Source organism: Nicotiana sylvestris, chromosome 7 (genome assembly GCF_000393655.2).
Source record: "Nicotiana sylvestris chromosome 7, ASM39365v2, whole genome shotgun sequence".
Classification (NCBI taxonomy): domain Eukaryota; kingdom Viridiplantae; phylum Streptophyta; class Magnoliopsida; order Solanales; family Solanaceae; genus Nicotiana; species Nicotiana sylvestris.
Window position 1 is genome coordinate 99,836,943 of NC_091063.1, and position 27,829 is coordinate 99,864,771.

Below are 27,829 nucleotides of genomic sequence, written 5' to 3' on the forward strand. Positions count from 1 at the left end.
GTAAACCATCATATGCAGGTGGATCACTAGAAGCGGAGTTAAAGGCTCTACTAGAAGGGCTCAGGCTAAGGAATGGAGATTATACCCGCTACAAATAGAGTCAGATTCTGTGGAGGCTATCCAATCCATCCTACAGTGTAATAGACTATATGATGATATTGTTAATGAATGCAGGTTGTTAATGCACCAGCAGAAGGAGATAATCCTCCAGCACACATTCAGGCAAGGGAATAATGCAGCTCATCACATGGCAAGAAAGGCTAAGGATCAATTGGAAGGCAAGATTCTTCTTATGTAAAATGTTTTGTGGAAAAGGAACTACTAGAACATTGTATTTTTGTTAAACTTCTATATTATGATGCTTGTAATACTCTAGCAAGCCTAGGTAACTAAAGTGTCCTTCGAGACACCAAGTATGCGAACAATGTACTAAACCCTCCTTAATTACTAATATATATATTTCTTGTTTGCTCAAAAAAATAGTGGTAAGATCCTAAAGATTAAACTCGTCAAATATAAATTCTGGATATATTTTCGAGCAATGCACCTATCTTTTAAAATTCTAAATTTGCCTCTGATTGTAGTTTAAACAAGTCAATAAGTGCCCGTTTGGACATAAAATTTGATGGAAGATTTTTCCAAAAAAAAATTCACTTTTTTTTCGAAATCAACGTTTGTTCATAAAATTTTCAATTTTCACTTGAAGATGCATTTTGGAAATTTTCGAAAATTTGAAAAACTACAAAAAACTATTTTTCAAAATTTTCACTCACAAACATTCAAAAACAACTCAAACTGAAATTTATGTCCAAACACAACTCTAAATTTCAAATACCATTTTCACTTGAAAAAATATTTCACTATTTTTTTGAATTTTACAATTCTTATGTCCAAACGCCTACTAAGTCTATATTATTCTATAATGTAAATACCTCAATTTCACCTGTCTCAATTTTTTTTAAAAACCTATTTCAAGTTGATTGTCTTGTTTTATACTACTATTTAAGAGCCCGTTTGACATAAGACTTCTTTTACTTTTTTTCGAAAAATTTTCACTTTTTTTTTTTAAATTAGTGTTTGGCCATAAAATTTTTAATTTTCATTTGAAGATGAATTTTGAAATTTTTCAAAAATTTGAAAAACTTCAAAAAACTATTTTTCAAAATTTTCACTCAGATTACTTTGAAAATTTCAAAAAAAAAAATTCCAAAATTATATTTATGTTCAAACACAACTCTAATTTTCAAATATCATTTTCATATTTTTTTTTACTTTTTTTGGAAATTTTACGATTCTTATGTCCAAACGCACACTAAAACTCACAATCTTTTTTCTTTGTGGGCGTCAAATACTCAAACATCAGAAGAGTAACTTAGACAATTGCAACATTTACATCTTTGTAAAATCTTTTTCATAATCAAGCAGCGGGAAGATATTTAAAACACTCATTTAGCAATGCGTGTCTATATTTTATTTTTACAAGGAGTGGACAGTGGAGGACTGATGAGCTGGACATATGCACAACTGTAAACTAATGTATCGTTTGGTAGGTTGTATGAAAATAATATTGAATAATGTGTATTAGCAATGCATAGATTTGTAATGCATGAGTTAGTAGTTAATGCAAGCATTAGTTATGCAAAGGTTATTGTCTATTCATGGTTTGATGTTGTGTATTAAAAATTAAAATTCATTGCATAATTTTTAATAAAATTATTTGTTTACAAAAATATCATTCATATTCTTTAGCTTTAAAGGACTTTATGCATAACCTGGCCTTTAACCATGCTGATGCATGCATAATAGTCTTGGTATTGCTAATACCATAGTTTGCTATGCATTAGCTATATATATGATAATACCAAATATGATGTATAATTAATATTTGTACTAATTATACACAGATTGAAAGAGTGTACCAAATAAAATTTTATTAATACACAAAATGAATGCATGCATTATTTTATGTAATGTACTTCACCAAATCACCTCTAAGTATTTTTGTTTCCCATCCTTAGGGGTGGTTTGGTAGGATGTATAAGAATAATGCGGAATAAGGTGTATATGTAATGCATGGATTAATAATGTATGTGTTAGTAATGCAAGCATTGGTTGTGCATATATTATTTCTTATCTACTGTTTGGTGTGGTGTATTAAAATTATAATGCATTGCATAATTTTTAAGAAAAATAGTTGTTTACAAAAATGTCCTCCTTATTCTCTAGCTTTAAAGGACTTTAAGGACAATTTTGTCTTTAAACATACTAATGCAAGCATTAATAGCCTTGGTATTATTAGTGTCATGGTTTGCTATGCATTACTAATACATAGGATAATACCAAGTATGATGTATTAGTTATCTGGATTATCAACATCGTACCGAAAAGTCTCGCGTCAGAGGTAAATATTCATATAAAAAACAACTCTATACCTTGAATTTACATTTGAGAGATCCAGTTAAAAATAGAGGTATCAAAATAAAAGATAAAAATGTATAATAAGTAAGAGATAGAAGACAGAAGTATATGATAGCGTAAATAGAGGAAGAATAGAATGAGAGAGATTAGTGGGTAAAGGGGACGAGCGATAATTGTGACATCTCACAATCTGACCATACCACAGACCAGAGAGCGAAGTGATTGGGGAAAAAGGTCCTTTCTCCTCTTTCTTGCTTTTCTCAATGCAAAAGAAGAGAAGTAGAGAGGGTAGGGGAAATTAACGTCAATCAGTCACAGAAGAAGCACAATGATTGCATAGTCAGTTGTAAAAACATCCGATTTGAAGGCTTTAGGTTTAGGCAATCACGTTTCCCAATCTATGATTGAACACATCGTCGCCTTCGCCTCCCCCCTCGCCCTCCCCCTCCCCCTCCCCCTCCCCGGAATTTCTTCTTTAGCCCAGCATAACTTCGCCACTAAATTCTTAACTCCGTGTGATGACCCCATAGGTCAATTTTAATTTTAACCTTTATTTTTATGTTTGGAGACTTCGAATAACTCTGTTTAGTTTTTCACAATTTGCGTATGCAATTCGTGTCAATTTTTGAAAAAATATTTATATGAAAAATTGAAAAAAATGTGAATTTTAACCTTAAAAATAATTTGAGTTGTCTACGGTTAATATTTTATGTAAACGAACTCGGATCAATATTCTAACGGTCCAGATGGATCCGTATCGTGATTTGGAACTTGGTGTAAGCCCGAAATCGAATTCAGAAGTCCATAACTTGATTTGACATAATTTCTTGAAAACTATTAACCTGAAGGTTTAAAGAATTCCTATGTTTGACTGTAGGTTGCTGACTTTGTTGCTATCTAGTTCAGATTTCGGTTCCAGAACTTGGTATAGGTTCATTTCCACTATTTATGACTTGTCTACAAATTTTGGTGCAAAACGAAGATGATTTGACGTGATTCGGACGTCAGATTGTATATTTGGAAGTTCTTAAGTTTTTTAATAAATTTTATTCATTTTGATGTTCGATTTGTAATTCTAGGTGTTATTCAGGCGTATTGATCACACGAGCAAGTTTGTATGATGTTATTACACTTGTGTATATGTTTGGTTTGGAGACCAAGGGACTCTGGTAAGTTTCGGATAGGCTACAGACCATTTTGGACTTAGGAAGTTGATGGTTTAAAATATATGCTGATGTCTAGTATTTTGTGCTTCACGATCGCGAAGTTACTCACGTGATCGCGAAGGGAAACTTGGGACTTGGGAGGAGTTACTCTTCAAGAACGCGAAGTATTGGTCGCGAACGCAAAGTGGAGGGGGCTAACCCTTCGCGAATGCGAACGCAAAGCTTTGTGAGGTTCTGGGGGAGCTGGCAGTGACTTTACGTGAACGCTGTCACGATCCAAAATCCAACTAGTCGTGATGGCACCTAACCCAACCCGCTAGGTAAGCCAATTAACAACAATTTAATTCAATGAGATGTTTCTGAGAAAATAAAAAATGAAATAACTTAACTTGTATACACTTCCCAAGGACTGGTAGTACAAATCATGAGTTTCTAAGTATATAGTTTACAAAGTTGGTATGAAGTAAATACATCATCTGTTTGAAAAGTACATAAACCAAGTTTTATGAATCTAAGGCTACCATGAACAAAAGGCAGCTAAAACCAGAACGCAAGTACATCTTCAAATCCAGCTCCTATCAAACACAACAACATCAATAGCCAAAATCTGCATGCAAGGTGCAGAAGTATAGTATGAGTACAACCGACCCCATGTACTCAATAAGTAACAAACCTAACCTTAGGTTGAAAATAGTGACGAGCTGGAATATAGCTCGGGTCCAACATCTAATAGCCAACAACAATTCATAACAACACAAAGCAAGTAATAAAAGAAGTACCTCAGAGATAAAATACTCAGTTTTTTTTTCATAGTTTCTCAAAAAATAGTTCTGCTTTTCAAGTATGTTAGTGAAAACCAAATCCTTTACCGAAATTGCCGAAAATATGAATATGTTTGAAAACTATGAATTTTTTCCAAAAATCCTTTGCACAATAAATAAAATGTTTCATTTTCTTTCTAGATAGTAAGTGTGAAATACCTTTCTATGGCCATATATCAATATGTGTGAGAAGTCATTAGTGACGTGATACCGTACAACATGAGGAAAATGCATCTCTATGCCTATATGTCATGTGTGCATGTCAATGTCACGTATCTCAGAGATGAAATCATGTACTCACACTCTCAGAGTAATCAATCTTATTGTCTCACATTTTCTGCTCATCATGCTCAATCACTCAGTACCGTATATGGTTGTCACGACCCTGATTCGCCTTCCGTGAACCATCGTGATGACACTTATTCTCTACGACTAGTTGAGCCTAACAATGCGAAAAATAAATCAATTTGTGGAAGAAATAATAAAAATGAATTAGTGAAATAAAACAATATTTAAAAGTGTCGCTCGGCATACACAATAACAACTCTCGAGATCTAAATACATTTCCCAAAATCCGGAATCTCATGATCACAAGACTTTGAATGTCTACAAGTATCTAACTCTAGAATATCTAACAAAGGAAAAGAAAAATACAGAAGGGCTAATACTTAAAAGGGAGAGTAGAAAGGGACTCTTCGGTCTGCGGACGCGACAGATATACCTCGGAGTCTCTACAAGCACCTCGTCTCAAGCATGATGAGTCTGAGTGGAGGTACTTAGATCTGCACATAAAAAACATGCACAGAAATGGCATGAGTACACCACAACGATACTCAGTAAAAGGCAAGCCTAACCTCGGTCGGGTAGTGACGAGGAATGTTAGGGCTCTACTGAGATTAAATGCAAATATAAATTGTGACAGTATAAGATAAATCAGTACAGTTGAAAGATAACAGTAAGAGTTAATATAGGATAATAAGGAGAACTACAACTGAAACAGAGGCAAAAACAATCACCAAGAATGCCACTCTTCACAAAGATAATAACCGGTGATCTCTTAGTACCCTCAATACATGCCAGGGATCTCTTGGTATCCCGAGGATCTCTTGGTATCCCCAATATATGCTAGAGATCTCTTGGTATCCTCAATATACGTTCTATGGATCTCTTGGTATCCTACACCTCAACTCGAATCATAAATACGTGCAGGGGATCTCCCGGAATACCGTCCCGTAGTCCCAAAGTAAAACATACAGCAACCACACAAGGAATAATCAATTAAGCTAAATTTCGTACGAAGTAAAATAGGTAATTCCAACTTAACATGCTTCACATAATACAATTACGACAGTTTAAGCAATAAAGCAATTAAGTAAATTAATCATGCTTTTCTAAGCTAACAGCAGATTTAAATTTCAAGTACAGTAAGCAGAAAAGGAAACACAATTAAAGCTACTTAAGTGAAAACAAGATTTTTTAACAATTAGCACAAGTACGCACTCGTCACCTCACGTACAAGGCATTTCAACTACCACCATACCAAATCCTAAGGGGAATGTCCCCCACACAAGGTTAGGCAAGTCACTTACCTCGAACCGGCTCAAATGTCAACCCGTAACTACGTTCTTGCCACGAGTACTCGACTCCAAATGACCCAAATCTATTCAATTCAATTGCATAATATAAATAACACTTCAAGTAACTGATTTTACAAATAACTTCTAAGCTAATACGTGAAATTAGGTAAAATGACCAAAATGCCCCTCGGGCCCACATCTCGGAATTTGGTGAAATTTATATTTTCTGAATTCTCATACTCTCACGAGTCTATACATAACAAGAACACTGAAATCAGAGTTCAATTGACCCCTCAAATACCCATTTTAAGGTATTTTAATCTCTAGACCTAATTGCCCATTTTCCCCAAAATTTTCACCACTAATTAGACCTTTAATCACATATAAACGTGTTATGAAGTCGAAAATGTTACATCCAAGTGATTCCCCTTTGGTTTCCTCAAAAATCACCCTCAAAAGCTTCAATCCCGTTAAACAATGGTGAAAAAATGAAGAAGGGTCGCGCATGAGCTATTTAAATACTGCCCAGATATTCCTTCTTCGCGAACGCGGAACGCCCCTCGCGTTCGCGAAGCACAATTCTCTTGGGTCCAGATTCCTTCATCGCAAACGCAATACTCATGATGCGAACGCGATGCAAAACCTTCTCCTCCTACGCGAACGCAGGAACACCATCGCGAACGCGTAGGTATAAAACTTCCTAGCTTCGTGAACGCGGGAGACTCTTCGCGAACGCAAAGCACAAAAACTCCCCCAGCCCCAGCTCCTCTTCGCGAACGCGAGACCCTACTCGCGAACGCGAAGAAGGAAACCAGAATTGGGCTACTGCAGTTTTTCTACAATTCCAACAAGTTTCAAAATGCCCCGTTGAGCATCCGAAACACACTCGAGGACCCCGGGACCCCAACTAAACATGCCAACCAATCCTAAAACATCATTTAAACTTGTTACAATCTTCGGAATGCTCAAAACAACATCAAAACACCAATTTAGCATCGGATTCAAGCCTAAGAACTTCAAAACTTTCAAAATACGCTTTTGATCAAAAGGTCTATCAAACCTCGTCTGAATGACTTGAAATTTTGCACACACGTCACATTCAACAATACGGATCTACTCCAACTTCCGGAATTCCATTCCGACCCTCGGATTAAAATCTCACAATCGAACCGGAAACTTCAAAAATTCAACTTTCGGCATTTCAAGCCTAAATTAGCTTCGGACCTCCAAAACACAATCCGAACATGTTTCTAAACCCGAAATCCCCCAACAGAGATAACGGAGCCATCAGAATTCTATTCCGAAGACATCTTTATACTGTTCTGGCTACATTTAAATTTCCAAAAGTTAAGCTCTCATTTAGGGACTACTTGTCCAAAAACTCTCCGAAACTCCCAATAATTCCCCCCAACAATGCACAACAGCAGAAACAAACACGGGGAAAGCCGTTGAGTAATTAGCTTAATTTGGTGAATTATTTTATTTTTAAGAGTTAATTTGATTTGTTAATTAATTTGGAAAGAAAAAAGGAGGAAGAAAACAATTGAAATTGAAAAGAAAAAGAAAGAGAATAAAAAAGGCTGTTGATTTTGGGCCATTTTGTCACAGCCCAAATAATTTCCCCCCCCAGACCAGTTCAAGATTCGGCCCAAATCCACGCCCCAACTGGTTCCCCACCTATCAACCCAAAACGACACCGTTAATGTTAGCTTCAATCCAGACCGTCGATATTCTTTGATCCAACGGACCCCAACTCGCCCACTCTCCGTATATAACTGTCTAAAACGGACCCTCCCCCCTTAGAACCCCTTCAGTCTCTTCGTCTCCAACCAAAACCTAGGGACGCCGCCCTAGTTTCCACCACTGGTTGCCGGCGGCGCCGGTCCCAAATGACTCCAAATTAACACCACACAACTCCCAGGACCCTCTCATGCCAAATCCGTAGCCAGTTTCCTTCGAATCATCCCAGAACCTCTCGAATAGTAGATCAAAGATCTGAACCCTAAAATCCCAAAAACCCCCTGATTCGAGATTTCTTGAAAATTCAAGGCCTAATTTGACTTTATTCGTGTGTTCTTTGTAAGAACACACGATTAATATCAAAATCAACTGGAGATTTGAAGATTTGAAGTTTCTTCTCAAGTGTTTACTGGTCCGGGACTCTTTAGGTATTGTTCTTTGCTTCTTGATATTTAATTTCTATTCTCTTCTATCTTCTACTCTTTCTTTTATTTTTTATTTCGCATGTTAGTTTTAGGTTGTGTTTAATTGTGTTCTGGTGCTAAGTCCAGATGTGTTAGAATTTTGCTTCTGTTGGGCCCGAATTTTTAGAGTTTTTAAGAATCTGTAATTGAATATTCAAGAATTTTGAGCTTCCAATGTTGATTTGGTTTCTGAAAATCCGAGAGCCCAAATGGAGAAGGGATTCGAGTTGATTTTGAGCCCAGGTTTGGTTTAATTATTAGGTTAATTTGACCCATGATCCATGAGATTTTTTAGGGTAATTAACATGGCATTGAGGGGTAATTTGGGTAGTCTGCTTAGGGGAATTTTGGTATAACTGAAATGGAAGTTTCCTAGAAGCTGGGGTAGGGACATAATAGGAAAATCTGATAGTTGAATAGGGATATCTAGGCTATAATTAAAATTTAAAAAGGGCTAAAGTGCAAAAAATTAATTCCTAAGTGCTGCCCTACTTCCTTGCCTATAAAGGCACTCTACCTTGTTATTCAAGGCAGATTTTGGAAGAGAAAAAAAAATCAATTTTTTTTTGAAACGACTGAGTTATTTTTTTAGAAAATTTTGAATTCCTCACAATATTTGTTTAGAAAATTGTTAAAATTCTGCTCATTTTTGGAGTCGTCTGATTTCATTTGGTGAACAAAACTTTTGAAAATCATAGTTTCTCGCCTTGGGGTTTGAAATGGACTGAAGTTGTGTTTTGAAAAATTCCGGATCAAGCTTTGTTATGGGTTTACTGTTGCATTGAATTTTTGAGCTGATCTCACTATGTTGACTGGTTGAATCTGGGCTAGCTGTTATTGATCACTGCTGATCCTTCATTTTCTATTTTGTTTTGCTTACCAGGTATTTCCCTTCTCCTTGATATGTGGAATGGGAGAACAAGAGATTATATGAATGAATGACAAGTTGTTTGAATGAAGGAGTTTTACAATGTTGAGAATAGAATCAGATTTTGTAATTAACTTAGTTTTTTAATTATATTTGATCCTCCTTGTTTAGTTGTAAGTGTTCTTTATAATGTTGGGTGAACTATGAGTTTTAGCCCCTTGATATGAATGAGTTCGAATCAGATAGTGTAGGAATGACTGTTAAAATATGGCAAGGAGAGATTTAATTCACATGTTGTGGATTTTGTTTTGTGTTTTTTGCTGATGACTAGTTCTGTTCTAACATCAATTTCCATTTTTGCATCTATTTAAATGTTGAATAATGGTTGTAAGTTCATGTTGACCTACCGGTGAGATGTTTTTGGGGTTAAAATCCATCTTCTTAGTGATCTGTCGAGTTAGTTTTGGGGATTTGCAATTGTTAATCTCAAAGTTTAAAGATCTTGAAATTGCCCTTTAAAACTAGTTAAAAGCTGAATCAAGCATGCTTGTCTGATTGTTTAATATTGAGTTATTTTATTTATAATGTTATCTAGTCATGTCGTGTTGGTATAATTAAATTAGAAAAGGTAGGTAGGTAGTAGGCGTCTGATCTTTTGAAAATTAGAAGTTTAAATTTGCAAAAATCAATTTCATGTTCCCTGTTGTATCAGTTGATTGACATTCTGAATTGGCATAGTAATTTGGAGCCTATTGTCTATAGTTAAATTGGTTTGGGCTCACAGGGATTCGACCGTTGGACAATATGGGTTAATGCCCTTTTTTCTTGTTAAATTTGGGCTCGATCTGGGCCCAGAACTTCAAAAACATTTGGTAAAAGACACGACAGGCTTTGTCTCATGAATACTATCTCGCTGATAGCCATTAACGGGCCCAATTTGCTCTAATAACTGGCTCAGTGTTCCATCGCTAGAAGTCGTTAAATCTGGTCTCTTGAAATTGAGTCGAGAATTTCTTATATATTTTTTTCAGTTAACCAAGCCCCTTAATAATCAAGGCGTGCCATTTAGCAAATTTTCATGGCCCTCGCAAAGTTGCAAATGCGTAGTTGCTTTAGGCGCGTTATTTTAATAACTTATCTTCCTAAACTCGGGTGCGCATTTATGTGACCCAAATTCAAATCTTATCAATGTTAGATAAAATATATCGAGAGCCGTGGGTGCATTTATGTGACGTGGTACGAGACGTATTTTAAATGACGTTGCAATTTTCCTTTAAATAAAAGAGGTTACAACGTTAAAATTGCACCATAGGCTAAAACATGTATTAAAATAAGATAATAGGCCAATTATAACAATTGAGCGACCGTGCTAGAACCACGGAACTCGGGAATGCCTAACACCTTCTCCTGGGTTAACAGAATTCCTTACCCGGATTTCTGTGTTCGCGGACTGTAATACAGAGTCAATCTTGTCTTCGATTCGGGATTTGAACCGGTGACATGGGACACCGTAAACTATCCCAAGTGGCGACTCTAAATCTTTTAATAATAAATCCCATTTCGATTGTCCTTTAATTGGAAAAACTCCCTTATACTCCCTTCCGGGGGGTGTAAAAAGGAGGTGTGACAGCTCTGGCGACTCTGCTGGGGACCGAACCCAGAATCTCTGGTTCAGGGTTCAGAATTCGAGCTTAGATGAATTGTTATTTTTGGCTTTATTTATTATCTGATTTTATTACATGTTTGGGCCTAATGTGCTAAATGTTGCTTTTTACCGCTTTGATATTATCTAAACTCTATATATAAACTGTTACGAAACCCCTCTCTTCTCTATCCCGAGGAGTGAACGTTGTTCGTGACTTCTTTCTATTAGTGTCATGTCCTAAATAGAACGAGGTTCGGACAAGTTCCAAAGCCGGATGATCTTTTGGTTACCGGTACACAGCCCTCCCTTGGCTCGAGTTGTCCGCTCGGGTAAGCCAGGTCTAGAACAATACACCCAGGTTTTAAACCTAGAATAACTCAGCCTCATGCCGGATCCCTAGTAGGAATGCTTATCTGCATCATGTGCATTTGACTTTGGAGACTCAACACAGGGGTTAGGTTTGTCTAGGACAAGTGTGCCCGAAATGAAAAGACCATCCTGATGCATCCTACTTGCTATTTGTGCATTCATTTGCTTCGGATTTGCATGTTGACCGGCTTATAGGGAAAAGGTGAGAGAAGGAAAGTCAATGTGAGGGCCAAGAGATATAATTGCTTGTTTTTGAAAAACTGATGTCCCAAAATATACTGAAACTCTGCCGAAATTTTGAAAAAAAAAACTTTTGTTTTATTTTGAAAAAAAGAAAAAAGAAAAAAAAGTTGGTTTTTGTTTTAAATTTCCCGAACTATGCCAGTTTGATTCTCACCGGATGTGGGATACGTAGGCAACCCCTATCGGGTCCAACTTCCGTTTTGCAAAAATAGCCCAAAAGGCATCAAAATTTCCTTACTTTGTTGGAAATAAGTAAGGTGAAACCATTATTGTCGAAAATCGCCAAATGTCCCCAAAAGGGCGTCGAAAGGCTGTTTTTGCAAGAACAGCCACCTTTGGTCTTTTTTTTTTTTGACATTTTGACCGATTAGCAAGCACAACCTTAAATTCTTCCCCCCGGAAGTGCTAAAAGGCCGTATTTGCAAAACCGGGTTTTATTTTTGAAATGAAAATTTGAAAAGAAAAGAGAGAAAAATAGTGTTAACTTTGTTTTTGAGTCAAATGAGTCTTGATTTTGCTTAATCACCCTAATAAATATGCAGAATGAACACGTGTCAAAGTTTGCCAATAACAGTCATAAACAATATCCCTTTGGAGTTGCATATGTGGTGGGGGGATCTGGGTAAATCAAAGCAAGATAAGGTCAATCTACATCTGGGAGGCCTCACCGAGTTGTTGAAGATAAGGCCTAGAGGATACATCATAAAGGCGTTGGTTACGTTTTGGGACCCAGCTTACAACGTCTTGCATTTCTCGGATTTTGAACTCACGCCCACCTTGGAAGAGATAGCAGGTTATATGGGAAGTACTGAATGTCTGAGCCATAAGTATCTGATCGCTCCAAGAGCCGTTAACTCTCACAAATTCATGGATTTGTTAAAAATAAGCAAGGGAGTCCCGTACTCCGAGTTGGAGGATGGTTTTTCCACTCTACGTTTTATATACCAGAGGTACATGCATGTAGGAGGATTCAACAACCCGGAAAGCGGGGTTTGTAGCAAAGGGAACCAACAAAATGGGATGAGCATAGGCGTTTCGCTTTTATGGTAGCTTTCTTAGGGCTCGTGGTGTTTCCCCGGAAAGATGGGAATATCGATCTGCGGGTGGCTGGAGTAGTCAAAGTCTTGATTACCAACGCCAAGAGCACCCTTGCCCCTATGATAGTATCTGAGATATACCAAGATCTCACAGCTTGTAAGGCTGGGGCAGATTTCTTCGAGGGATGCTATTTGCTATTACAGATGTGGATGATCGAACACCTGTGTCACCGCCCCCAGTATATGAGTTATGGGTCCGCATAGAAAAGTTGCATTGAAGAGTTCGACACAAGGATTTCAGGGTTCAAGTTACCAGAAGGGTTTGGAGATTGGGTATCCCGCTTGCGCTCCATCACTGCGGGGAAAATAGAATGGACACTGGGTTGGCTTCCGGTTGAAGAAATTGTGTATATGCCCGCCATTGGTCCTTACTTCCTCCTAATGGGTTTTTGAGGAATTCAGCTTTATGCTCCATATCGGGCGATGAGACAGTTGGGAAGATGTCAGGTGATGCACCCAGATGAAAATCTTAGTGTTTATGCGGTCGAGGCTAGCTCCGACGGCCAATTTCATGAAGAAGTAGTTCGTTCTATTTGGAACGAGTGCCAGTATTTGACAGCAAACACTCGAGTGCATGACCTATCTAGAGGCGAGGTCTCACCCGCCTATCTTGCCTGGTATAGAAAGAAGAATGCCACAAGGGCTGAACCTGAAAGACCAGCCAAAAAGACTCACATTCAGGAATTTGATGAGGCGTCACAAGAATAGTGGTCTTGGTTGGCCAAGGAGAATGAGTACATGGCCACAATAGGAAAGCTGTAAAAGCAAGTCAGAGATCTCCAATTCGAGAATGGTTTGCAAGCCGCGGCGGATGAGGGTGAAAAGAAAAAGCTAGCCAAGGAAAATGAGGCCCTTCGAGCCCAGATTCGAGAAATGAAAACAAAGCTGAAAATTCCGCCAAAAGTACAAAACCTGAAAAACTTATAAAGAATCTTAGGTAGAAGGTGGATGAGTATGGTTTTGATTTGAACAAAGTAGAGGGTGAACTAGCCAGGGCTCGAACAAAATTGGCTAAGAATGTAGAACAACGAGCGCGCCTGGTTAAACAGTTAAAAGAGAAATATGAAAATGAGATTGTGGGGTTGAAGATAAGGGTTACCATCTTTGAGAACAAAATGATCAAGCAAGCAAAAGACTTTAAGGAGGAAAGGGAACATTGTTACGCAGCGATGACACAATTAGAAAGAGATTTGCAACAACTTCAAGAACAAAATCATGTAGCCGAACAAACTTTGGAAGCCAGGGCCCAGCAGATTGGGCGTTTGTTGCAAGAAAAGGGTGTCATAAGAGAGAGAGTCAGAAGGATCGCCGACTACATCGCGATGAAGTGTAGTAGTTGTGAGGATATGACCAGATTTATGTTCTTTGCCACCGTGATGACCTTTGTCTGCCAGATAACGGAAGATCTTTACCACATCCAAAGGGATTTAGCGTGTAGGCCCGTGGAGAGACCGAATGATGTCCTGCGGGCCCCAGGAGCAGTTGAGGCATTGATGTATTCGTAATTTCCATTGAAGTCTGTTAGTCTGTTTTCGAGTCTGTATTTTCATCTTTCTGTTGGAGTCTGTCAGTTTGTTTTGATTCTGTAGTTTCATCTTTTCATCAAAGTCTGTTAGTGTCTTTTGAGTCTGTTAGTTTTTGAGTCGTTGTAATCAAAGCATTTTCTTTTTATGAAAATCTAAAAATCCCAAAATATTTTATTTTTACACTTATCCCCTAGAACTACGCTTGGTCTGATTCATGCGGGGTCATGATACGTAGGCAATCTCCATAGGATTCGACCATAACCAAAATAAAGAAAAAAAGAGTGGTAAAAAAAGATGAGGAAAAGAAAAAATGAGGAAAAATAAGAGCGAAACGAAAAGGAAGAGAGAAAATAAGAAACCGTGAGAAGGAAACAATGACAAAACAATAGAGGGAAATGAGAAAATAAAACAAAGGGAAATCAAGCAAGGGAAGGCAATAACGAAAAAGAAAAAAAAAAGAAAACAAGAGAGAGAAAAGAGAAGTTGCAAATGGAAATAAGGAAAAGTCGGGATGACGCAAGCAACTGATCAAATGCATAATAGAAACGGTTAACTGCTTAGGTGCATTCACTCCTCAAATGTGCGGTTGCCTATCTATTAAAGCTCTAATCGCTAACAAATTTGTTATTGATGAAATTCAGTTCAAGCAGGTGGTTAGTTTGATTGGCATTCTGGCAACTCACTTCTACAACACTCGGTCCAAAAACAAGCTGAACATGGCCAACCAGGAACTTGAGGCAAGTATTGTTGATCCGTCAAAAGAGGTGGAAGAATCGGTGGTTAATCTGAAAGATGAGTTGTATAAGCTGAAGCAGCAAATGGCTGAAATGTACAAAGCATGGGAAAAAAGGCACCCAACGCCATTTTTCCCCGCTAACCCTGCTTTTATCCCGCCATTGGCTCAGACCCAGGAACCTCCCACTGTGAACTCATCTCCGGCCTTTCCCCTCTACCAACAATGCCACGACACCATTTCCCACACATCACAAGCTCCACCACCCAAACAAGTCTCGTACCCTCCTCTACCAATCACTCCTGTTTTTGTGGCACCCCCACTTGCTGCATTACACCGATCCTCTAGTGAGCCTCTGTCCAGACTCACGACAACCAGTATTACCCCCCGGATCCCACTTTCAAGGTTCCAGAACCCTATTCCTACACTCCTCATTTTGACCTCCCTACGGAAACTGAAAAACCATCTAAAAATCCTGAACAGGAGGAGATGTTCAGGAAAGTTAAAAGCCTGGAACAGTCATTTAGAGACATGCGGGGGTTGGGAGGTCAAGTAAGTGTGGCTTAGAAAGATCTATGTCTATTTCCTGATGTGCAATTGCTGGAAGGGTTTAAGATGCCTAAGTTTGATTTGTATGATGAGCACGGTGATCCAGTAGCGCATTTGAGAGGTTTCTGTAGCAAAATGAGGGGAGCTGGCGGGAAAGATGAGTTGCTAATGGCATATTTCAGTCAAAGTCTGAGTGGTTCGGCGCTGGAGTGGTACACTTGGCAGTATCACGGAAGATGGTACACATGGGATGATCTAGCCTAGGCATTTGCTTGCCACTTCCAGTACAATCTCAAAATTATTCCGGATCGTCTGTCTTTGACGAAACTTCAGGGAGTATGGTTTTAGATGGAGAGAACAGGCAGCAAGGGTTGACCCTCCAATGAAAGAAAGTGAAATGGTGGATTATTTTCTGCAGGCCCTAGAACCTACTTATTATGGTCATCTGGTATCAGCTATAGGTAAGTCCTTCAATGTCCTGGTAAAGATGGGCGGTATGGTAGAAGAAGGGCTCAAGACAAACAAAATCATGAGTTATTCGGCTATTAAGGCAATCAACCAGGCCATTCAAAGCGGAACTAGGGGAGTAATTGGAAAGAAGAAGAAAGATGATGTAGCAACGATCGATTCAGGAGCTTGGTTCGGACCTAGGGACCCATCACATTACTATAACTAGCCTCGACCCCAACACCAAACCTACCCTCATGCCCCATATAGCCCACCACAACACTACTACCCATTACTAGACCCCTATTTTTCTGTCCACCATGCCCAAACATATAGCCAACCTCCAGCCCACGCACAATGGCGTGCACCAGATTGACAAAATAAATACCCAGCTCCACAAAATGCCTATCCACCCCCAAGAGCCTACCGAAACTCTCCTAGATCAAGTTTCTGGCCCAACCAAGCATTTAAGAATGAGAGGTTGCAAAAGAAGAAAACCTTCACTCCACTGGGAGAATCCTATACTAGTTTGTTCCACAGGTTGCGACAATTGGGTATGCTGAGTCCGATCGAGCCAAAACTGCCAAATCCTCATCCGAGGAACCTTAATCACTTTGTGAGTTACGAATATTGTTCTGGTGCTCCGGGGCACGACATAGAGAAGTGATGGAAATTGAAAACAACTATTCAAGAGCTCATTGATACTAATCGGATTAAGGTCCAAGCTCCGGAGGCATCCAATATCAACCAGAATCCGTTGTCGGCCTATCCTGAGACAAATATGATCGAGATAGTGCATATGGGAGGGGAGCCCAAGAAGCCTTCACAGACCGTCAAGATGATTCAGTCCAGTGAAGTCAAGCCGGTTGAAAAGCCACCAAGTGAGAAATCAGTGATCCGGTTGAGCGGGGCAAACAGTGAACCATCTGTAGTAGCCAAGAAGGGGACCCCAAGTGATGTGGCAATAAAACAAGAAAGAGAAAAAGTAGTTGTGCGAGGAGTGGCGAACAAGCCTGTTGTAATTGTGGAGGGTGCCCGCACAGACCCTGTCATTATCAAGCCGGTAACTCAATTACCGATAGTCAACAACAAGGCGATCCCGTGGAATTATGAATGAGTGACAGTGACTTACAAGGGGAAAGAGGTTAAAGAAGAAGTTTGTGAGACCCATGGTTTGACTCGATAGGGGAGATGCTTTGCCCCCGAAGAGTTGAGAAAAGCTAAGATCTCCAAAGCCAACCCGGTGCTAGTGAAGAAAGCTGTGACCGAGGAAGAAACAGAAGAATTCTTGAGAAAGATGAAAGTGCAGGACTATTCCATTGTGGAGTAGTTGAGGAAGACACCGGCTCAGATTTCACTATTGTCATTATTGATCCATTTAGACGAGCACCGGCGGGCTTTAATGAAGATCCTGAATGTGGCCCACGTTCCTGACAAAATCTCAGTAAACCACTTGGAAAAGGTAGCTAACAAGATATTTAAGGTAAACAAAGTCGCTTTTTCTGATGATGAGTTGCCCGTGGAGGTACTGAGCACAATAGAGCCCTCTATCTCACGGTGAAATGCAAAGATTCCGTGGTTACCCGGGTACTGGTCGACAATGATTCCAGTGCAAACATTTGCCCTCTCTCCACTCTGAACAAATTGAAGGTGTATGATGACAGAATTCACAAGAACAATATTTGCGTTTGGGGATTCGACGATGGAGGGAAATATTCAGTAGGGGACATAGTGCTTGAGCTTACTATAGGTCTAGTTGAATTTTACCATGGAGTTCCAGGTGCTCGATGTGGCTGTTTCTTACAATCTGCTGTTAGGTTGACCCTGGATTCATGCTGTAAAAGCGGTCCCTTCTACTCTGCATCAAATGGTCAAGTTTGAATGGGATAGACAGGAAATTATTGTGCACGACGAGGATAATTTGTGTGCCCACAGTGATGCTATTGTTTCGTTCATAGAGTTTGAAGACGACAAGGGGCCATGGGTTTATCAGGTTTTTGAAACGGTGTCGGTAGAGAAAATTTCAGAAGAGAAATGCGTTCCAACGCCGAGGGTAGCTGCTGCATTAGTCATGGTAGCCGTTGAAATGTTGAAAAATGGTTTTGTACCGGGCAAGGGTTTGGGTGCATCTCTGCAAGGTATCGTACAACCAGTGTCTCTCCCCAAAAACTTGGATACATTTGGTTTGGGGTTCAAGACCACAGTTGCGGACATAAAAAGAGCTAGAAAGTTGAAACAGAAGGCATGGGTCCTCCCAAAGCCCATCCCACGTATCTCCAGATCATTTGTCAGGCCCGACACCAAGAAACGCCCAGCAACAACAGTTCCCAATTCTGTGGTTGGTCCTGATAAGGAGTTGCTTGAAAGGTTTGAGAAATTATTCGACGAGGTGAACATGGTGGAAGCTGGAGAGGGTTTTAGCAAGGCGGATGTTCAATTTGTTGGGCCCAGTGCAAAGATTAACAATTGGGAAGCTACTCCTCTCCCTACCAGAAAGGAGTTTTGATAGTTTGCTTTGATTTGCCCACTGACTCGGCATTCCCTCCTATCAAGCAGAAGTTGAGGAAGTTTAAAACATACATGAGTGTAAAGATTAAAGAAGAGGTCACAAAGCAATTTGAGGCAAAGGTCATTCGGGTCACTCGGTATCCCACTTGGTTAGCCAATGTAGTACCTGTGCCAAAGAAGGATGTCAAGACCAGGGTGTGTGTTGATTACCATGATCTCAACAAGGCGAGCCCCAAGGACAACTTTCCACTGCAAAATATCCACATTCTCATTGACAATTGCGCCAAACATGAGATTGGGTCCTTTGTGGATTGCTATGCGGGCTATCATCAGATCCTAATTGATGAGGAAGATGCAGAGAAGACAACATTCATCACGCCATGGGGAACATACTGCTACAGGGTCATGCCTTTCAGTTTGAAAAATGATGGGGCAACTTACATGAGGGCAATGACAACCATATTCCATGACATGATACACAAGGAGATCGAGGTTTATGTGGATGATGTGATCATAACTAGAAAGCAGTCTGACCATGTCAAGGATTTGAGAAAGTTCTTCCAAAGGCTTCGCAGGTACAATCTTAAGCTCAATCCTGCAAAATGCGCATTTAGTATTCCATCTAGAAAATTGTTAGGATTCATAGTTAGTAGCTGAGGTATTGAATTGGACCCGTTAAAGATTAAAGCTATCCAAGAATTGCCACCTCCAAGGAACAAAACTGAAGTGATGAGTCTATTAGGTATGTTGAATTACATCAGCAGGTTTATTGCTCAGCTTACAACTACTGGTGAGCCTATCTTCAAACTATTGAAGAAAGATGGTGCGGTTAAGTGGATAGATGAGTGTCAAGAAGCATTTGATAAGATAAAGGGGTATTTGTCAAACCCACCTGTGTTGGTGCTACCAGAACCTAGGAGACCTTTGATTTTGTATTTGACGGTTTTGGATAATTAGTTTGGTTGCGTGTTGGGTTATATGATATCACCGGCAGGAAAGAGCAGGCCATCTATTACCTCAGCAAGAAGTTCACATCTTACGAGGTTAAGTACACTCACCTAGAAAGGACATGTAGCACCCTAACTTGGGTGGCACAAAAGCTGAAGCATTATTTGTCATTTTACACTACTTACATCATCTCTCATTTGGATCCATTAAAGTATATCTTTCAGAAGCTTATGCCTACAGGGAGGCTCGCAAAGTGGAAGATATTGCTCACAGAATTTCACATCGTCTATGTGACCCGGACTGAGATGAAAGCCCAGGCATTGGCCGACCATTTGGCTGAAAACCCAGTGGATGAGGAATATGAGCCTTTGAAGACTTACTTCCCTAATAAAGAGGTAATGCACCTTGATGAGTTGTAACAAGTTGGAGAGCCAGGTTGAAAACTTTTCTTTGATGGAGCTGCTAACATGAAAGGCGTTGGGATAGGAGCTGTATTGATTTTTGAAACAGGACATCACTACCCTGTTACGGCTCAACTTCGTTTCTACTGTACTAATAACATGGCTGAATATGAGGCATGCATTTTGGGCTTGAGGTTAGCTACAGACATGGGTGTCTAGGAAGTTTTGGTCTTGGGGGACTCGGACCTTCTGGTGCACCAGATTCAAGGGGAATGGGAAACACGTGATTTAAAACTCATACTGTACCGACAATGTTTACATGATCTTTGTCAATGGTTTCGGGCAGTAGAGTTCAGGCATATTCCAAGGATCCATAATGAGGATGATGATGCTTTGGCTACCTTGACATCAATGTTACATCATCCGGATAAGGCTTATGTGGACACTTTGCACATTCAGGTCCATGATCAGCATGCTTACTGTAATGTGGCGGAAGAAGAGCTTGATGGTGAGCCTTGGTTCCATGATATCAAGGAATATATCAGGATGGGGGTGTATCCAGTACAGGCCACAGGTGATCAAAAGAGAACAATTCGGCGGTTGGCAAGCGGATTTTTCTTCAGTGGAGGGGTTTTATACAAAAAAACTCCTGATCTTGGACTGTTGAGATGCATAGATGCCAGACAGGCCACAACTATCATGACCGAAGTACATTCCGGAGTTTGTAGACCGCATATGAGTGGATACGTGCTGGCAAAGAAGATTCTTCGAGCATGTTATTACTGGCTCACTATGGAGCGAGATTGTATAAGCTTTGTACGCAAGTATCATCAGTGCCAAGTGCATGGAGATTTGATTCATTCTCCACTATCTGAATTGCACACAATGTCTGCACCATGGCCTTTTGTTGCATGGGGCATGGATGTCATTGGGCCAATTGACCAGTCGGCATCAAATGGGCACAGGTTCATTCTAGTGGCCATCGACTATTTTACCAAGTGGGTAGAGGCTAAAACATTCAATTCTGTAACCAAGAAAGCGGTGGTTGATTTTGTGCACTCAAATATCATTTGTCGGTTTAGGATACCAAACGTGATCATACATACAATGGGGCTAATCTTAATAGTCATCTGATGAAAGAGGTATGTCAACAGTTCAAGATTACACATCGCAATTCCACCCCATATCGCCCCAAGGTGAATGGAGCAGTCGAGGCAGCCAACAAGAACATAAAGAATATACTTCGGAAAATGGTGGAAGGTTCTAGGAAATGGCATGAGAAGTTGCCTTTTGCATTATTGGGTTATCGCACTACTATTCGTACTTCAGTAGGGGCAACTCCTTATTTGTTAGTATATGACACTGAAGCAGTAATACTCGCGGAAGTTGAAATCCCGTCCCTTCGGATTGTCGCTGAGGCCGGAATTGATGATGATGAATGGGTCAAAACCCGCATGGAGCAACTGAGTTTGATTGATGAGAAAAGATTAGTAGCAGTTTGTCATGGTCAGTTGTATCAACAGAGAATGGCAAGAGCATATAACAAGAAGGCGTGTCCACGGAAGTTTGAAGTGGGTCAGTTAGTTTTGAAGCGTACCCTTCCTCATCAAGCTGAAGCAAAATGCAAGTTCGCCCCAAATTGGCAGGGGATGTTCATCGTGACGAGAGTGTTGTCCAATGGTGCTTTGTATTTAACAAACATAGAAGGCAAATGTGTAGAAATGGCCATCAATTCCGATGCGGTCAAGAGATATTATGTATGATTTCTTTGCTTAAATTGTATTTTTGTACTTGGCCTGTTTTAAAGATTGGAATGATGAAGGCATTTCGTTCTGCTATTTAAACACTTTGTCCTTTGTTATCCCCTTGAGCCTTATTTACCTCCTTTCATACCCCTCTTTTGGAATCAGTAGCAAAGATCAGAAACGCAAGCGTGAAAAATAAATAAAGGAAAAGAGAGAAAAGAGAAGAATGAAAAGAGAAAGAAAAGAAGAAAAGAAAAAAGAGAGAGAGAAAAAAAAAGAAAAAAAACAAGAAGAAAAGAAAATAATAAAACAACAAGAAGAGAAAAAGAAAGCAAAAAGAGAAAAAAAAAAAGAAAATCACAACAGCAAAACAACGTCTATGTCATGAACTACGTTTGACCTGATTCCTTTTAAGGATACGTAGGCAGCCTCACGGTTCGGTCCCATCAAAACAAAAATCCAAAGCCCCCAAGCAAAGAAACTAGGGCAGAATTTATGGTTGTCTTGAGAAAATCTGGTTCCAAAAGTTGTAATTTTGAACCCATATGAATTGTTTTGACCCTTTGATATCCTTTATTTTAACCCTATCTAAAAGCCCACGTTACGGTCCAAAGAAAGACCTTCCGATCAGTCTTCAGAGATGCCAAGTCAGGCAAGTGGAGGTGATTTATATCAGGGGCAACACTCTGGTCCAAGCAGGAAAAATAATGAAAATGAGAGAGTTTTATTGGTGAAAACCCTCACGGGCACCACAAGGCGACGAGAGTTGAGAGAAGTAAGAAAATGAGAGAGTATTATTGGTGAAAACCCTCACGGGCACCGTAAGACGAAAGTGAGTTGAGAGATGGACAAATGAGAGAGGCTTGTTGGTGAAAACCCTTCAGGGCACCGCAGGCCAAGCACGGTCAAGGTTTTAGCAAAGAAGTCGGGTTATGGAAACTCCAGGGCAACAAAGTATGGCAACTAAAAGTTGATTGGTTGGACAGATTGGGCCGATTAATACGAAATACATGTCATGATCATTGGTACCAGTTGTTCCACTCAGATAAGTCTCTTTCTTTTTTTCCTTTTTAGCAAGTCATCCAGTTTTGGATTTTCTTTATGCTTAACTCTCAAGGTCATCGCATTTCATTTCTTTTGGGTTTCATTTCTCTAAGATGTTTCAATGTCAGTCTTGGTCAAGGAAAATAAGAAAGGATTTCAAAGCTCACTACCAACTTCAAAAATTGCAAAGCACAGTGTGGCCAGAACATACCAAAGATAGCATGATATAAAGTGGGATAAAATGCTAGCAAAAGATCCACCGACGAAATGATTTAGTAATTTCATGGGAGATATAGAGGTTCAGTAAAAGGGGTCAGAGGTGTAAAATAGCGGTTCGGGTATAAAAAACTCGTGTCATCCGATGTCATGTGGGTTGAAAGATAGTCAGAAAGTCAAGAGGTTTAGAGCCAGTTCGGGGAATCCAGTCAAAACAAAGCACGACAGCGGGGAGACTTTCAGCAAGAATGCCACAAACTAACCACCACATTTTAAACTGATAAGATTTTTCTTTGATTGAAATAGGGGCAGAAAGTTTCCGATTGTTCGGGGAAACCCTCCATAAGGGAAAAGAAAGCACCAGACAGGTTTGCTTTTCATTTTCATGACCCTCATGGAAAATGGGACCTAGTTTAAAAATCAAAACAATCATAAGTAGCAAAATCTGACATAAATGTACCCCAAGGAATATAAGTTGGTTTCAAAGTTTGCATGTTTAAGATAGGATTTCATTAAGAGTTGTCAGGACCCTCCTGAATAATGGGACCTAGCGTTAAGACTGCCATTGGATAATAATATTTAGCGTAAGTTCTGGTGTAGGGTAATATAATTTAGCCGTAAAATAGTCACTCTTAAGATAAAACTTGACTTTTGACTTTCAGGACCCTCCTGGATAATGGGATGTAGCTTTAATACTTTCTTACCTTTAGAAGATATAACTTAGATTTAAAATTGTTGTCTAATTAAGAGTTGTCAGGACCCTCCTGGATAATGGGGTGATGTTTTAAGATCGGATTAGATAACAAGATGTAGCAAAAGTAATACCTTTAGGAGATATAATTTAGATTTAAATTTGTCGTGTAATTAGGAGCTGTCAGGACCCTCCTGGATAACGGGATTTATCTTTCAAATTCTTAGAGATATTTGATAAAATGATTCAATTAACACTCACAGATACGCCCAGCACCAAACTAGGGCAGAAAAATTTCTTTTGTTTTGTTTGTTTTGTTGTAATCAGGTTCAAAGGCAGTAGTTTCAGAGGAACAGTTCAAGTTTCGGCAATCAGGCGCCCACCTGGAGAGCAAGGGAATACAGTTCAAGTTTTGGCAATCAAGCGCCCACCTGAAGAGCAAGGGAATACAGTTCACGTTTTGGCAATCAGGCGCCCACCTGGAGAGCACGGGAATACAATTCAAGTTCAGCAGTCAGGCGCCCACCTGGAGAGCACGAGAATACAATTCAAGTTCAGCAGTCAGGCGCCCACCTGGAGAGCATGGGAATACATTTCAAGTTCAGCAACCAGGTGCCCACCTGGAGAGCACGGGAATACATTTCAAGTTCAGCAATAAGGCGCCCACCTGGAGAGCACGGGAATACAATTCAAGTTCAGCAGTCAGGCATCCACCTGGAGAAAGGGAAAACATCTCAGATTACAATTCAATTCGGCAACAAAGGGATTTCACCGGGAGAATACAAGTTAACAAGGCAACAAGAACCACAAGAGCAAGTTTGAAGATATAGATAGGATTTTGTAATGCATAGATCATAGTCTAGTCTAGCTTATTCTTATTTTATCATGGTGTAATAAGGAATTTAGTAAGCAGTAGCAGCAACAGTGAAATCACTGCTTCATGGTAGTCCCGGCTACCAAAACTTCTCGAACTACACTGACCTGATTCCTTTATAGCCAAGGATATATAGGCAACCTCGGAAGTAGGGTGCGGTCAAATCTTTCAAAAATGCTTCTCACAAAGTATTCAAATGGGCAAAAATCGCTCGTATCCGCTCACTTTATCTTTGCACGAAAACTATTCGTGTTTTCGAGCAAAGAGGGGCAGCTGTGAGCACGTGATTTTTGCCCTATGTGAATTACTTCCATAAATTCAAGAAAAATAAATTTTTTCCATTATTTGCAATTTCATAGATTTTTGTAGCTTTTTGCTAATTACTTGCATTTGTCTGCGCATGTTTAATTTTGTTTATTCATGAAAATACAAAAAATGCATTGCATTTGCATGTAGGACTCAATTTTACATTTTTAGATTAATTAGTAAATTAATTTGTTTGACAAAAATAGAAAAGATCACAAAATGACTCATTTATGCATTGAATTTTGTAGCTCTCTTTTAATTTGGAATTAATTAATTGTTCTGAATATTACGTTGAGTAATTAGCTTAATTTGGTGAATTATTTTGGTTTTTAAGAGTTAATTTGGTTTGTTAATTAATTTGGAAAGAAAAAAAAGGAGGAAGAAAACAATTGAAATTGAAAAGAAAATGAATGAGAATAAAAAAAGCTGTTGATTTGGGGCTATTTTGTCACAGCCCAAATAATTTCCCCCCCAGACCAGTTCAAGATTCGGCCCAAACCCATGCCCCAACCCGGTTCCCACCTCTCAACCGAAAACGACACCGTTCATGTTAGCTTCAATCCAGACCGTCGATGTTCTTTGATCCAATGGACCCCAACTCGCCCACTCTCCATATATAACTGTCCGAAACGGACCCCCCCAGAATGACTCCAACGGACGCCGCCCTAGTTTCCACCGCTGGTTGCCGGCGGCATCAGTCCCAAATGACTCCAAATTAATACCACACAACCCCCAGGACCCCCTCATGCCAAATCATAGCCAGTTTCCTTCGAATCATCCCAGAACCTCTCGAATAGTAGATCAAAGATCTGAACCCAAAAATCCCAAAACCCCCTGATTCGAGATTTCTTGAAAATTCAAGGTCTAATTTGACTTTATTCGTGTGTTCTTGGTAAGAACACACGATTAATATCAAAATCGACCGGAGATTTGAAGATTTGAAGTTTCTTCTCAAGTGTTTACTGGTCCGGGACTCTTTAGGTATTGTTCTTTGCTTTTGATATTTAATTTCTATTCTCTTCTTATCTTCTACTCTTTCTTTTATTTTTTATTTTAGCATGTTAGTTTTAGGTTGTGTTTCATTGTGTTCTGGTGCTATGTACGGATGTGTTAGAATTTTGCTTCTGTTGGGCCCGAATTTTTCGAGTCTTTAAGACTCTGTAATTGAATATTCAAGAATTTTGAGCTTCCAATGTTGATTTGGTTTATGAAAATCCGAGAGACCAAATGGAGAAGGGATTCGAGTTGATTTTTGAGCCCATATCTGGTTTAATTATTGGGTCAATTTGACCCATGATCCATGAATTCTTTAGGGTAATTAACAGGGCTTTGAGGGACGGTAATTTGGGTAGTCTGCTTAGGGGAATCTTGGTATAACTGAAATGGAAGTTTCCTAGAAGCTGGGGTAGAGACTTACTAGGAAAATCTGATAGTTGAATAGGGATATTCAGGCTATAATGAAAATTCAAAAAGGGCTAAAGTGCAAAAAACTTATTCCTAAGTGATGCCCTACTTCCTTGCCTATAAAGGCACTCTACCTTGTTATTCAAGGCAGATTTTGGAAGAGCAAAAAAAAATCATTTCTTTTTAAACGGCTGAGTTCTTTTTTGGAAAATTCTGAATTCTTCACAATATTTGTTAAGAAAACTTGCTAAAATTCTGCTCATTTTTGGAGTCGTCTGATTTAATTTGGTGAACAAAACTTTTGAAAATCATAGTTTCTCACCTTGGGGTTTGAAATGGACTGAAGTTGTGTTTTGAAAAATTCTAGATCAAGCTTTGTTATGGGTTTACTGTTGCATTGAATTTTTGAGCTGATCTCACTGTGTTGACTGGTTGAATCTAGGCTAGTTGTTACTGATCACTGCTGATCCTTCATTTTCTGTTTTGTTTTGCTTACCAGGTATTTCCCTTCTCCTTGATATGTGAAATGGGAGAACAAGAGATTATATGAATGAATGGCAAGTTGTTTGAATGAAGGAGTTTTACAATGTTGAGAATAGAATCAGATTTTGTAATTAACTTAGTTTTTTAATTATATTTGATCCTCCTTGTTTAGTTGTAAGTGTTCTTTATAATGTTGGGTGAACTATGAGTTTTAGCCCCTTGATATGAATGAGTTCGAATCAGATAGTGTAGGAATGACTGTTAAAATGTGGCAAGGAAAGATTTAATTCACCTGCTATGGATTTTTTTTTTGTGATTTCTGCTGATGACTAGTTCTGTTCTAACATCAATTTCCAATTTTGCATCTGTTTAAATGTTGAGTAATAATTGTAAGTTCATGTTGACCTACTGGTGAGATGTTTTTGGGTTAAAATCCATCTTCTTAGTGATTTGTCGATTTAGTTTTGGGGATTTGCAATTGTCAATCTCAAAGTTTAAACATCTTGAAATTGCCTTTTAAAACTAGTTAAAAGTTGAATCAAGCATGCTTGTCTGATTGTTTAATGTTTAGTTATTATATTCATAATGTTATCTAGTCATGTCGTGTTGGTATAATTAAAATTAGAAAAGCTAGGAAGGTAGTAGGTGTCTGATCTTTTGAAAATTAGAAGTTTAAATTTGCAAAAATCAATTTCATGTTCCCTGTTGTATCAGTTGATTGGCACTCTGAATTGGCATAGTAATTTGGAGACTATTGTCTATAGTTAAATTGGTTTGGGCTCACAGGGATTCGACCGCTGGACAGTATGTGTTAATGCCCTTTTCTCTTGTTAAATTTGGGCTCGATCCGGGCCCAGAACTTTAAAAACATTTGGGAAAAGACACGGCAGGCCTTGTCTCATGAATACTGTCTCGCTGATAGCCATTAACGGGCCCAATTTGCTCTAATAACTAGCCCAGTGTTCCATCGCTACAAGTCGTTAAATTTCTTCTCTTGAAATTGAGTCGTGAATTTCTTAAGTCTTTTATTCAGTTAACCAAGCCCATTAATAATCAAAGCGTGCCATTTAGCAAATTTTCATGGCCCTCACAAAGTTGCAAACGCGTAGTTGCTTTAGGCGCATTATTTTAATAACTTACCTTCCTAAACTCTGGTGCGCATTTATGTGACCCAAATCCAAATCTTAACAATGTTAGATAAAATATGTAGAGAGTCGCGGGTGCATTTATGTGACGTGGTTCGAGACGTATTTTAAATGACGATGCAATTTTTCTTTAAATAAAAGAGGTTACAATGTTAAAATTGCACCATAGGCTAAAACAGGTATTAAAATCATATAACATGCCAGTTATAATAGTTGAGCGACCATGCTAGAACCACGGAACTCGGGATTGCCTAACACCTTCTCCCGGGTTAACATAATTCCTTACCCGGATTTTTCTGTGTTCGCAGACTGTAATACAGAGTCAATCTTTTCCTCGATTCGAGATTTGAACCAGTGACTTGGGACACCGTAAACTAGCCTAAGTGGCGACTCTGAATCTT